Raw genomic sequence first — 15,033 nt, 5'->3', positions numbered from 1 at the left:
CTGTGTTGGATGAAACTGTTTGCATAATCTCTCAACATGACCACCAAATTAGTATGTGAGAAATAAAGATTCTTGAAATTATCTACTTCATATATAAAGTACCTGTATACATAGAGCTTAAAATGTTAAACGAAGTTTAAAAATGAACCATTTGGAGATGCATTTTTTGCTGGAGAAATGGTTCATACAAGAGTACCTATCATATAGGGACTCCACCCAACAGACTCACACAAGAACTCAGATGATAGAGTGAATTGACAAGATTGACACTTACCACATAGAATTCCTACCCCAAGTACAACTAGGGCAACCTCATTATCTTACAAGCAGTCTCATGCTATCATTTGAAGGTATCTCAGAAAGGACCTTCCTATGGAGAATGTCAAAGGGTAGAAAAAAAGAGCATCCCATAGCTCTTGTATTATTAGTTTAAAAAGGTGAGTTTGACTCTGGGGGAAAATGGCCTCAGATCAAAACAGATTCCATCACCATCATGGCAAGTAGGGTTTATGGTGGCAAACGAAGGGGTGGACATGGGTTCCAGCTGGGTGTGAAGTCATCCCAGTGGGATCCAAGGACTCAGGTAAGCCAGGAATGTAAGGGACCAGAAGCTGAGTGCAAGGCAGGTCCTGAGGATTGCCAAGGGAAGCCGCTCTGCCATCAAGTTCAAAAACAAAATGTGGGCACAGAAAGATAACAAGGACAGGAGGCCCAGGAAGCAGGGAGCTGTAGGGGCAAAGCAGGATATGAAGGACAAAGGAAAGACTGAAGAGAGAACTGAACACAACAGCGTGAGTACACAGGAGTGTGAAGCCAGGTTTGTGGCACATAGGTGATTTGGTCTGGTTTAAAGTCATGACTTCACGGCCAAAAGGTCAATCGACCTCCATTCTGAATTGTCCTCTATTCTTGCCCAGCTAGTGCCGGATAGGAGAGCGGAGTTCCCTTGGGATGTAAAGGACCGCTCTGGAATTGAGAAGGGAAACTAGACTTGGGGTTGTGGTCAAGAGCCACACGTCAGGAAGGAAGCTACTAATACAAAGTCTGAGCAAGTGAGAGAGAAAGCCCAGGGTCTAGCGTCCAAAACCAGCATGAGATGTGAAAAAAAGGAAGGCTAAAGGACTAGGACAAAGTCACATGGTCAATATGCAGCTGCACTGGCTTCTAGAAGAGAATAAGGACATCTTTTTCCTGATATTATTGACTCCCCTCTCTTTTTTATTTTATTTTATTTTATTTTTTATTTTTATTTTTTTGCGGTATGCGGGCCTCTCACTGCTGTGGCCTCTCCCGTTGCGGAGCACAGGCTCCGGACGCGCAGGCTCAGCGGCCATGGCTCACGGGCTTAGTTGCTCCGCGGCATGTGGGATCTTCCCGGACCAGGGCACGAACCCGTGACCCCTGCATCGGCAGGCGGATTCTCAACCACTGCGCCACCAGGGAAGCCCTCCCCTCTCTTTTTTAAAAACTACTCCTCTTTTGGTTAACGTGTTCCATTCTCTCTGGCTAATGTTACCTGTCATGCTTTCTCCCTTACTTGGGGACATGATGGCCAAGGAGCCTTTGGTGGTGTCACTGCTTTTTTTCCCCCTTTTTTTGGTACCATGGACAACTTGCTTGGCAAAGCAGGTGGTCTTAAAGATGGAGGGAGGTGTTTTGTGTATATGTATCTGTATAAGTGTATGTATAGGTATATGTATATGGGAGTGTATATAGTGTTGACACATTTTTTTAACTTGCTAATAACCGATTTAGGACCCAACACAGCAGTGTACTCCATGAAACTCCTACCTGAGGTTAGCCAAAATCACTCATCTAGTCAAACTTTCGGAGGAGAAACATCAGGTTATTACTGTGTGACATTTCATTTTTTTTTAAACATCTTTATTGGGGTATAATTGCTTTACAATGGCGTGTTAGTGTCTGCTTTAGAACATAGTGAATCCGCTATACATATACATATATCCCCACATCTCCTCCCTGTGTGACATTTCTAAATCACAAACCTAGGTAGGCATAGAAGCAGGTTTAGTCATCAGAGAATCTGACATCCTGGTTTTATGGTAACTATCCAGCTATCAAGTTTTCATGAGAGTTGATAGATTCCAAGAGGACAAGCTGTTAAAACTCAAAAGTTTCCAAGTTTGACAAGAGCCTTGAAAAGGGCCTTCTAAATGCGAAAGCAAGCTCTTTCCCGGTGATTGCAAGTTCAGAAATCCATCTGAAAACAATCATCCAAAACATGGTCTAAAGAGCCATTACATAATTATTTATATTAGCCAAATATTGTAAACAAATGTTCAACACTGTGGAATTATTAGGTATATTGGAAGTGATGAAATTCCATTTGATGGACTCTCGTTCAGCTATTAAAAGTGATGTTTACAAAGAGTTTTTTAAAGCTGGGAAAGATGTTTACATTATAATGCTAAGTGAATTATGAGGTTTCACCAATGTATGTGCCATGTGACCTCAACTTTTCTTAACATGTACCAAAAAATGAGGATAAAACATAGATAAATTTTAACTGTGATTATTTTCCCCTGAGATTATAGGTGATTTTTTTTTTCTTTTTTCTCTTCTGCTGTCTCCATTTTTTTCCAAGTAAGCATATATAACTTTTATAGTAAGAAGAATATATAAATATATGACATTTAAAAGCAGTCCCAAGGCAGCACTTGACTTCACTGTCCTTTTACTCATGAATCAACATGACATTGAGAACAGAGGACCTCTGAGCCATTGTAACAAAATACATGGGCCCCCAGAACCAGAGATGAGAGAATTCACAGAGAAACTTGAAACATGAAGCCCAATTTACAGAAGAATGGTGAAATGGAGATTACTATTAGTGAAAAGTGAAAAAACTCATAGTGGATTTTCAGTTACAGTTTGGTTATGCTGCTTTCTAGAAGCCAGGAGAAGCATCTCTTCTTTCTTTCACAGAAAGGGGTGAGGAAAGCTCAGAGGCTAAATCTGTGATAACATTCAATATTTAATGTGGCCAAACTCACAGCGAAGAAGTCAAATGTGGTTAACATTTTTGGTTGCAAGTTTCAGAGACTCACTCAAGTTAGTTCAACTCAAAGGACCAGTTATTAAGGACACACATGGAGTGAGAAGGAGGACAAATTTTCCTGGAAGACGACAAGCAGGGAGAGAGGGTAACCAGGAGCTATTATTAGAGCAAGTTTCACAGACATGTGACCTCAAGGGTCCCTGGGTATAAGGATGTTCTGAAGACTTCAGCAGAGAGAGTCCATACCTGGGGGCTGGTGCTCCTGTATTCATACAACTCAGAACTTCTTTTTTTTTTTTTTTTTTTTTTTGCGGTACGCGGGTCTCTCACTGTTGTGGCCTCTCCCGTTGCGGAGCACAGGTTCCGGACGCACAAGCTCAGCAGCCATGGCTCACGGGCCCAGCCGCTCCGCGGTATGTGGGATCTTCCCGGACCGGGGCACGAACCCGTGTCCCCTGCATCGGCAGGCAGACTCTCAACCACTGCGCCACCAGGGAAGCCCCAACTCAGAACTTCTGATCGCCTCTTTTTTCCTGTCCTGTATCAACTGACTCCTACACCTTCTTACGCCATATGTTTTCTGAACTGTGTATCTTCTATCCCATAAGTTCATTCGCCTATGGCTCATTATGGCCATCTTAAATTTCCTCTCCTCCATGGCATTCTGTGAGCTTCAACTCTGGTCAAAGAGAAGCCAACTACCTCATTCTCTCTGCATTCCTAGTACAGGAAGGAGTTGAAGTGTCTCATCTCTTATTTACAGGAAACCATTTAATAAGTCCCTGATAAGCCCATGTCATCACTGCTCTGGGTTCACACATTTTCTCCTTGTCCACGAAACAGAAATTCTACCCGTGACTGTTCAATGAGAAGGATTCTTGGGCTAAGCAGATTCACATAGAAGAGACAGGAAAAAGAATGTTATAACATAAGGATGGCACCTAAGTCTTCAGTCTTCACACCTAACATCTTGTGAACAGCCATTGACTGAGTTCTGTTTGCCTGATGAACATTTAGGGTAAAGAATCCTGACTCTGGAATGTTGACATGTCTGTCTCGAGTCAAATCAACATCATTGAGTCCACTGAACAGGGTGGCTGTATGAACTATTAATAGCTTGTGCCTATTTGCTAACAAATATTTCATGAATATTTTTATGTCAAGAAAAAAATATATAGGTTATTTACATATTTAGTTAAGAACCACACACCACATTTCTGATCCTTTATTATGTTTCACACAGACATACTCTCTATGTTGGTTATGTTACCAAAAGGAGTGGTGACATCTTGACTGCTCTAGGTTTCTTTCTTCTTTTTTTAAATTTATTTTTTTAACATCTTTATTGGAGTATAATTGCTTTACAGTGTTGTGTTAGTTCTGCTGTAAGGGTAAGCGGGGATGAAGTGAGTGAGCAGAATATATACACTACCAAATGCTCTAGATTTCTTAACCACAATCAGCTACTTAAGACCTTGATGCCTATTTGTTCCAAGCACCCCCACCCCCCAAAATAAGGAGCTTCCTCCTTTTCCTGCTCACTACTATTTAGATTGCTTTGGGCAAAGCTATAAGCAAAACAAAGCCAAAATGGAAATCTTGCCTTTGGTATTATCAATGAGAAAACTGTTGCCTGCCATATCAGTAAACAAAGGATGTTGCAGCCATCAAACCATCACACTACAGCCGACCCTGAGGTTAAGCCCTGAGGGAACTCAAGGTAGAAAAAGGATGCCCACCTTGGAGCAGTCAGCTGCTGCAGCCACCACCCCTCTTCAATGCTGAACCCTGAGGAGATTCAGGATAAGAAATGACAGGATGCCAGCCCTAAATAGCTAAGGTGCATATCAAAGGAATGATTTCAGTGAGCCCAGACTCTAGCATCTTCCCATACACAGAAAAGTGCTAAATTCCTTAACTTGAGATGTCTGGCTTTCTTTAATCAACAATAATCTTTTGACATTCCAACTACCTGGTCTTTGTTGCAAAAAATCCTAAATATCCTGGCTCCTCCTTTATCTCTTCGGAGCCATTCCTTAGAGCGATCTGAGAAGCTGCATCCCTGGCTTAAGTCCTCAGTTTTGTCCACCAGGTAAAACATAATTCTCAACTTTTAGGTTGTGCATTTTTTTTTCAGTCGACAGCATCTAGATGTGTTTATTAAACGGAGAGTCTGGGGGACTTCCCTGGCGGTCCAGTAGTTAAAACTTCGTGCTTCCACAGCAGGGGGCACAGGTTCAATCCCTGGTCGGGGAACTAAGATCGCGCATGCTGCAGGGTGCGGCCAAAAAAATCAATCAATAAAAATAAAGTCCAAAGACTGTATTCATTAAAAAAATTAAAAAAAAAAAAAAAAAACTGAGAGTCTGAGATGAAAGCAGTTGAAAGGAAAAAGTGGTCTTAAAGGGGAGGCCAATGGCAATTTTGCAAAGAAATGTTTCCAAATGCCCTTTCCATGGCAGGATCAGCAGGCCTCAATGTCCCTCGGCCCCTGTGATTCCATTACTCTCAGGGCTTGGCAAAGAAATATTCAGATAGCAGTTTGACGCTCGAGGATTGGAGGGAAGGAATGGAACGTTTAACAAGAGCGTGCTACACCAGACACAAGAGTTGGTGCCTCTCTCACACATTATCTCATTTAAACCTCACAAAAATGTTGGGAGTTAGGCATAACAATGGCCAAGTCTCAGGAAATTGAGGCTTAGAGGGGTAGCCTTTAAGAAGCCTAATCAGAAGAAGAGAAATTATAACTGATATAATAGAGATTTAAAAAATCATAAAGAATATTATGAACAGTTATATGCCACCAAATTAGACAACCTAGAAAAAGTATTGTTGTACAAATTTCTAGAAACATAAAATCTTCCAAGACTGAATCAGGAAGAAATAGACAATCTGACCAGATTGATTACTACTATTGATATAGAATCAGTAATCAATAAACTCCCAGCAAAAAAACAGTCCAGGACCATACAGCTTCACAGTGGAATTCTACCAAAGAATACCTATCCTTCTCAAACTATTCCAAGAAATTGAAGGGGAGGGAACACTCCCAAGTTCTTTCTATGAGGTCACCATTACCCTGTACCAAAACCAGACAAAGACACTACAAAAAAAAGAAATTTACAGGCCGATATCTCTGATGAATATAGATTCAAAAATCCTGAAAAAATATCAGCAAACCAAATTCAACAATATATCAAAAGGATCATATACCATGACCAAGTGGGATTTATACCAGGGATGCAAAAATGGTCCCATATTCACAAATCAGTCAATGCGATATACCACATTAGCAAAAGGAAGGATAAAAATCACATGATCATCTTAATTTAAAAAGAAATAAAAGAAGCCTAATTAAGTGAGCTGGGTTTATTCCTTTTTGCCTCAACTTGGTAACTGATGAGTAACTGTAATTATCTAGATTAATAATAGGTTGTACATTTCTCATGTCCTCCCAGCAGAGGTGGTATCCAGCCATTCAGAATACTGGCCAGTGGATCAGGTGCTAACGGGAATGGGCATACGTGGCCAAGGGGAGGAAGACAGAGCCTGATGAGAAGGAGAGAAGGACAGTCAACACCGCAGAGGACCAGAGCGGGTATTTCACAGATGGTCACACGTTCAAATAGAGACAGGCCTTGCTTGAAGGCTGAGCTTCCTGCCTTGCTGCCTTGACCCGTCTAGACCTCCATCTATTTCTGTCCTTGACTGCCAAGTTTACTTCAATCATCGATGCCTCTTGGTTCAGAACCCCAGATAAAGTAATGAACATCCTAACATGTTTGAGCAACGCGTGGTCAGTGGAAAACGTAACACTCTTCCCTGGTGGTTACTCTCTGTCCAATGTCTGCTAAGAAAATATAAATCTTCTTCTTTGCCCTTATGTGGTAGGAAAGGTCTTAGAAATAGCCTTCGTTTTAGACAGGCAAGAGCTAACTTCAAGGCTGAGTGCTACTTGACTTCCCCCCACTTTTCAGAGACCCATCACTCAACAGTCGTTACCCGCACACGTGGCGGAATGGCGTGGGCCGGGAGAAGACGCGGCTCTAAGTTTCACCCTTAGGGCCTTGTTGGTATTGTGCTGTTGTTTTCTAGCACTTAGATGGACGTTCCCTGCCTGTCGATACCCCTCTGTCAAAGTTCAAAATGACAGCAACAGTGAATAACAATGGTATGAATCAGCAGGGTCACCACGGAACGAATTCATAAGGACTGTGTACATAAGAATGAAGAATGCACTTGAAGTCTTAGTCAAGTGCAAGTCGAAGGAAACAAGCCAGATTCTGGATCCAAGAAGATACTTCAGATCCACGTACAATCGTGTGGGACAGGCAGAAGGGACGCAGAGGGCTTCCCTGGTGGCGCAGTGGTTGAGAGTCCGCCTGCCGATGCAGGGGACGCGGGTTCGTGCCCCGGTCCGGGAAGATCCCACGTGCCGCGGAGCGGCTGGGCCCGTGAGCCACGGCCGCTGAGCCTGCGCGTCCGGAGCCTGTGCTCCGCAACGGGAGAGGCCACAACGGTGAGAGGCCCGCGTACCGCAAAAAATAAATAAATAAATAAATAAATAAGCAGCAGCTTATAGTAGAACAAGGAGGCAGTCACAGGTCTGGAGAAGGGCCAGAAGGGATTCGCCAGGATCTTACACAAGGTCACCCACCATAAGACAAGCACCAAAGCATCTATAAAACGACCCAGAAACACACAGAGATCCAGCCCTTCTACTCTGCCCACAGGGTTTTGTGAGGTGTCTCATGGCTCCAGTTCAACCTCCTGTCGTATTGTCAGAGTTTCCAGACTACTGGGACATTATTTGGCAAAGGCCAGGCGTTACATCTCCTGTCGAGGGACCCTCTCCTGCCAGGAAGGGTGGAGTGCCTGCAGTGGAATAATCCATTCAGGTCTTTTCCATTCCCACTTCTGTGGTCTCCTTTAGACGCTCATCACATCATCACATGAATCAAAACAATCTGGAGACACATGATCAGACGAATGTCCCAACATGCCTTTTGTCCCTAGTGGCATCCTTCTCAAGAAAAAAAAAAAAAAAAAGACAGAAAAACAAAATTTCCCAAATAAGCATCATTCCAATGTGCTTTGGAATCGTCGGGAAAGAGAAGGCAGCTGAGCAACTTCTACTCCTCCCCGCAATCGTGTGGCACTTTGTTTACACTCAACTATTAGGATAAGCGTTGAAAGTAAAGGTACATGAATCTAAGGCTTTCTGGCCCCAGGCTGATTGTTTGCTTTTGCCTGACTGTCAAAATCCATCATAAGCTTCTCTTATTATCCTTCCCGTAAATATACCAGACTCGGTGGAAAGGAAGACATTCCTCTGGGCTGCTTAACAAGCAAATTATTTTTCAACTGCTTCATCCCCTTCCTCCCCACCCTCTTTTGAATAAACATTTGGGAGACACAATCCTGCAGCCTGGCAATTTGCAAAGACTCTCTTTGTCCTCACAAAGGCGAAACAAGATGGACAAGGTTAATGGAGGATGTGAGTTATCTTGGATAATCAGTTCAAATATCCACATCTCTAATTCAAGGCTTCCTTTGATTTATCAATGTCAGATTTCACATTAAGGCCCCCAACATCCACTTTCTTCATTTCCTTTCTAATTACTGCTTCCCAACTCAATAATTGGCTGTTATATAGCTTCTGAAGTCTTGCATCTAGTTTGTTCAGCATCTTGGAATGCGATGAGAAAAGGGGTCTCTCTGTTAGAAAAACCATATGGACTTTTTGTTCTTTTCAGTGGTCCGTCTCGTCCATCCTTCAGCGAGCATATCCAGGCTGGTGGCTAAGGATGCAGGACACAAAGAGTATTTAACTTTTCTCAGACCACTGGAGGAAGGGCTGGAGAGAATGGGCTCAGGACCCAGTGTTACCCTTTACCAGGGGCAGAAACTGTACGAGTTTCTTAACCTATAGGATTCACAGATACCTCATCTATAAACTGAGAGATTTCAAACTCTCAGAAGATGCAAACTCCGAGGGTTAAAAATAAAAATCCTGGGCTTCCCTGGTGGCGCAGTGGTTGAGAATCCGCCTGCCGATGCAGGGGACACGGGTTCGTGCCCTGGTCCGGGAAGATCCCACATGCCGCGGAGCAACTAAGCCCGTGAGCCATGGCCGCTAGGCCTGCGCATCCGGAGCCTGTGCTCCGCAACGGGAGAGGCCACAACAGTGAGAGGCCCACATACCGAAAAAAATAAAATAAAATAAAAATAAATAAAAAAATAAAAATCCATTCCGGGGTTGTGGAGAGAATCAGAGAATGGATACCACTTCTTGCCCCTCCACTGTTTCCACCCCAGTACAAGCCACTAGCATCTCTAGCCTGGATTTTGAAACAGCCTCTACTCCCAACCCAAGTCCATTCTCAGCACAACATCAATCAAACCATGTTACAGGTATCCTCAAGAATTCTCCCATAGGACAGACCCCTACTGTCTCTCTGACTGCAACTGTTACAACTTTCTTCCTTGCTTACTCCACTCAGCTACGTTGGTCTTCTGGTGTTCCTTGAATGCCTCTGGCATGGTTCCTCTCACCTCAGGGCCCTTGCACTGGCTGTTTGCACTGCCTGGAATATTCTGCACCCTCCCCTACGCCCTCAGCCCACCTGCCTTTGCAGCTCTGATGGGCTGTTCCATGTATGCCACCAACCTCTACATCGTAAGTATGCCACTACATCGCCCTGTTTGGCTACCCTGGAACCTTGGCTAGCCCGAGTTCAGGTGCAACGCGGTCCCACAGGGAAGTTAATGCGCCAACAGCATCCTGAACCAATGGGATTTGGTAAATCAATGGCCAACCTCCCATCCTGTGGTTGGGATTCTACATGGGGCCTCAGAGGGCCCCTGAAGGATTGAGTCCCAGCTGTGCACAGTGGTAAACAAGCTGAAGTACCCTCGGTTGATTTTCTTACTTCTCCATCTCACTCTTCCCCACTCTTTACTTCTGGTTCTGGGATCATCTGGGATCTCCAATCTCAAAGCTGTTTTCCTGGATGACATTCTAAGATGAAAAGCAAAAGGCAATGTTCCTTTTTGGTTGGATAACCATGGGAGCCTAGAAAAGGATGCTTCTGAATTTCTCAAAGTCAGACAAAGACTCACCTGCTCTTTTCCCAACTGTAGCTAGTTCTGGGAGTAGACAACCAGTGATACCTCTTATCAACAGCAAATTTGGAGATGAAAGTCAAAGCATGTGTCTCAAGGGGTAAGAGATAGGTCCTTCTAAAAGTATCCATGAAATTCCTTCCTGCTCTTGTTAGTTTTTGAGTCAGGCAACACTATTCTCAGATCAGAGAGTGCTTGTCTCTGCTTACCATGGTCTGCACTTCCTGCTGGGCCCCAGCACAGGTGATCTCGAAGGAATGGGAGGATGTCCGTCTCATCATCGTTTGGGGTACTTTCTCTCTCCGAGAAGAAAATCTCCCTGAGGCTTTAACAGAGAATAAAATGAAGCCTGCCACAACAAAATACCACAGGCTGGGTGGCTTACACAACAGATATTTATTTTCTCATAGTTCAGGAGGCTGGAAGTGAGATCAAGGTCTCGGCAGGGTTGGTTCCTCCCAAGGCCTCTCTACTTGGCTTACAGACGGCCGTCTTCTCCCTGATCCTCACGTGGTGTTTCTTCTATGTGAGCACATTCCTGGTGTCTCTCTGTGTGTCCAAACCTCCTCCTTTTATGAGAGCACCAGTCAGATAGGATTGGGGCTTCCTCTAATGACCTTGTTTTACCTTAATTACCTCTTTAAAGGCCCTCTCTCCAAATGCAGTCACAATCTGAGGTCCTGGGGGTCAGGGCTTCAACATGTGAATTTCCAGGGGCACAGTTCAGCCATAATAAGTGGGGACAGACAGAATGGTTTAACCAGACACGGCCCTCTCTGGATCACTCTCACTCACTCCCCACTTTACACTCTGCCCCAAGTTTTACCCTTTCCTAGCAAGGTATCTCAGGATGACCCAGTTTATCTCCTGTCCTGACCCTGGACCCTGTGGGACACTCGTGGGCTGGCATGTGGGCGTACTTTCTGTGTCACTGTCCCTGGTTCTGCTTCCTGTGAGTCACCCCCTCAACTGCTCTGTGCCCCTGACACATTATGCCAAAGGCACTCTGCTGGAGCGGGCAGGTGCCCCTCGGTGCAACCCCCCAGCACGCCAGCCCTAACATCTCTCAGAGATGGCCCTTGACATCCGCACTGCCATGTCTGTCTCTGGTTGTGGTCTCTAAGACCCACTAACAGATCTTGGAGACAGACACCACTTTACCTCCAAAACCCCTCCCCTCAAGGGCACAAATGCCCCTTCACCAAAAACAGCTTCTCTTTCGGTCACTCACAGAACACCTGTGTAATCCACTCACTTTGAAACTTCTCCTCACCTGAAAGAACCATGATTTGCAAGACTGAGATCAAGTGTTAGTTCAAGAATGACTCCTTCAGTGAGCTTCCAAACATAATCCTACTGAAAACTTTAAAAAAAAAAGATAGTTCAAGAATCTCTTACAGGGACTTCCCTGGTAGCCCAGTGGTTAAGACTCTGGGCTTCCATTGCAGGGGGTGCAGGTTCGATCCCTGGTCGGGGAACTAAGGTCCCACATGCTGTGCAGCGTGGCCAAGATATAAAAATAAGTAAATAAATAAAAGCAGAGAGAGAGAGAGATTCTAAGAAAAAAAAACAGAATCTTTTACATTCACATAGCATTCTAGAGTTTACTAAGAGCTTCTCTATACTCATTAAATCATTTGATCTTCCAACAGCCCTGGAAGGAAGGCATTTCCTCATCTTCACAGGTAACCTAAAACGTGGAAGTTTGCCTGGCATGGTCACGGTCAAAGGTCAGTGAAGGGAAGATCTAAGATTAGAACTTGGACGCCTATTTCAATGTTCTTTCAAAACTGCTGTCATTCTTCCCAAGCCTCCCTTACAATATACGGCAAAATCCCTAAGTTAATTTTTATTTTAAGGAAATCCCCATGTCAAAGTGGACATGTGTGACAAGTCATTAAATGCTTTCTACATTCTTTAAAAAAATTAGCTATAATGTAGCAATTTACTGTTATAACAACTCAGTTGATTCTTTTGACCACCCTTGAAATATTGTATTTATTTCTTAGGGCTTCCATAACAAGGTACCATGAACCGAGTGGCTTAAAACAGCAGAAATGTATTCTCTCACAGCTGTGGAAGATAGACTCTGAAATCAAGGTGTCAGCAGGGCCATGTTATCTCTGTAGGCTCCAGGGAAGGGTCCTTCCTTGCCTCTTCTAGCATCTGGTCCTTGCAGGCAATCCTTGGCTACCCTCAGCTTGTGGACACATCACTCCAATCTCTGCTTCCATCTTCATGTGGCCGCCTTCCTTCTGTGTTGCTTCTCTCTTTCTTATAAGGACACAAATCATTGTATTTGGGCCAATTCTAACCCAGTATGACCTCATCTTAACTTGATTACATCTGCAATGACTCTATTTTCTAGTAAGGTCACATTCACAGATACCAGGAGTTAGGATTTGAACATATCTTTTGGGGGGACACAACTCAACTTGTAACAGGTATGGTGTTGTGATATTATTACCTATATTCTGTAGATGAGGACCTTTGTAAGGCTCAGAACAGGGAAGTCAGTATTTCTCTACGCTTGGTCCAACAGATGCCCGTATCAGGTGCACCTGGGGGTTTATTACAGTGCAAACTCCTGGGTTCCGCCACAGAGCTGCAGAATTGGAATCCAGAATCTGCATCTAACAAGGACCATAGGTGGTCGTAGGCACACTAGATTTGGGGAAACCCGTAGATTCATGAGAGCCACCAGAGATTTTGTGAATAAGTAAACGCAAGCCCAAGCACTTAGATTTCAGAACTTTGTTTGCATAGTGGGTCACTTTATCTTTTAATTTTCTAATCTAAGAATTTGCTTGATTATTTGCCCCAAACCCTTGTGAATACTCATCTTCGTTGCTTGGCATACCTGTGCCTTGCAGGAGCCCTGGGCAATGTTGTACAGGTCGGCCTTGCTAGCCCATGTGGAAGCCTCATCCTCTCACCAAACACTTACTCCACTTCCCTTATCCTGCATCACTTCCTCCACATCACCTTGGGCTACGCAGCTGTCTCATCCATGTTAGTGCCGAGGCAGAGCTAGTTTCCACTCTGGTTGCTTACAGAATCTTCAGGTTGTTGCATTTTATACCATTTCCTCCTAAGAATTTTACCAACTGTCTCTTAGGAAACATTGGGCAGTTTCACTTCAGCCATCTCCTTCCAAGATATGATAGTGGTTTTGTCATGCTAAATCCTTTGTTCAAGAGGAAAATACTACCACTACGTATAAATAATAATGATCATAATAACTATACATAGCACAGGGAACTCTATTCAGTATTCTGCAATAACCTATATGGGAAAAGAGTCTGAAAAAGAATGGACGTATGTATACCTATAACTGAATGACTTTGATATACACCTGAAACTAACATAACAGTGTAAATCAACTATACTCTAATATAAAACATAAATTAAACGAAAAAATTTAAAAATTAATTAATTTTAAAAAAAAATAATAAACATTTATTGAGTCTCAACTATGTGCCAGACATCATGCCATATCATATAGTTTCCCATTAGATCCTCCTGCAGAGGGATGCCATTATCATACCTCTTTTATGGATGAGCAAACTAGCTCTTAACACCAAGCTCAGAACCAGGATTCAAGCCCGGTTATTTCGACTCCACCTTTCGCTAGTCTGCCTTCCAGCCCTACCTAGGCAGTCCAGTCCCAACTCCTCGTCCTGGGTTCCAATAAGCCTTCTCCTTTTCATCTGACACCGTCTGCAATCACCATTCACTCTTCTCTACTCAGCCGGCCTCCCCACTATAGCCTTTCACTTCCAAACACCACTCATTCCCACCGCTTGATCTTCCAAAGACATCCCACTTGGGCCCTTAGCATGGACTGTTAACGTGTTGTTGTTATTTATGAGCAAGGACAAGGCTGGGTGCCCACCACTCATCCTACCAGGAGGGCAGTTAGCACAGAGTAACCATATCTTTTTTTTTTTTTTTTTTAATATTTATTTATTTATTTTTGGCTGTGTTGGGTCTTCGTCTCTGTGCGAGGGCTTTCTCCATTTGTGGCAAGCGGGGGCCACTCTTCATCGCCATGCGTGGGCCTCTCACTGTCGCAGCCTCTCTTGTTGCGGAGCACAGGCTCCAGATGTGCAGGCTCAGCAGTTGTGGCTCACAGGCCTAGTTGCTCCGCGGCAGGTGGGATCCTCCCAGACCAGGGCTCGAACCCGTGTCCCCTGCATTAGCAGGCAGATTCTCAACCACTGCGCCACCAGGGAAGCCCCAGTAACCATATCTTGAATGAACGATGGCAGTCTGTCCTGTGGGTGGCCCCTCCGCACACAGGGGAAACCCTGAACTGAGAGTCAAGAGCCTTGCTTTCTTTCCACCTTTGTCTCTGGGACTCCTTAGAATCATGCCTGGACATGTCCATTCATCTCCCTGGCCTGTACAAAGAAGGGTTGGACTACAACGTTTCTGAAATTTCATCCAGGTCTAACACTCACTAAATCTGAGTCCTACTTCGCCCATGAAGACACTCCTATAACTTTTGCCCGTACCGATCGCTTCTGTTCTTAATCAAGTCCATATTTCAGTACTGAAAATCAGAACACTGGCCGACCAGAATATCTTGTACTGCTTCTGGATATGGGGAGCAATGAAATTGCAGCTTGAATTGCTACTGTGCTACCAAAATGCTGCTATGCTTGGGCTATTTCAGTAGCAACAAAGGGGCAGAATATTTGAAAACAAAATTGTCCCTGTAAAAACAGAATGTGTTTAGTCCTGACGGCAGAACTAAACAGTAAAGGAAAAATTCACAGTCTATACATTCGTGCTGTATATTGAATACCGTCTTTTGTACTTTTCATGTACTTGTCTACAGTCTTTATTTGCAATGTGTAGAGAACTTAGCTCCTTTCCAGATA

At 43.9% G+C, this 15,033-nt stretch overlaps 1 protein-coding gene across 18 annotated transcripts in view; it reads left to right on the top strand.

Annotated features, from left to right (window-relative positions):
- C9H7orf25 (chromosome 9 C7orf25 homolog) overlaps window positions 1-15,033 on the top strand; it is a 422,474-nt gene that overhangs the window by 298,260 nt on the left and 109,181 nt on the right. The window lies entirely within an intron of this gene.

The sequence above is a fragment of the Kogia breviceps genome, chromosome 9 (assembly GCF_026419965.1).
Source record: "Kogia breviceps isolate mKogBre1 chromosome 9, mKogBre1 haplotype 1, whole genome shotgun sequence".
Classification (NCBI taxonomy): Eukaryota; Metazoa; Chordata; class Mammalia; order Artiodactyla; family Physeteridae; genus Kogia; species Kogia breviceps.
The sequence above is the reverse complement of the archived record's forward strand: the minus strand, read 5'-3'. Positions and strand labels throughout refer to the sequence as shown.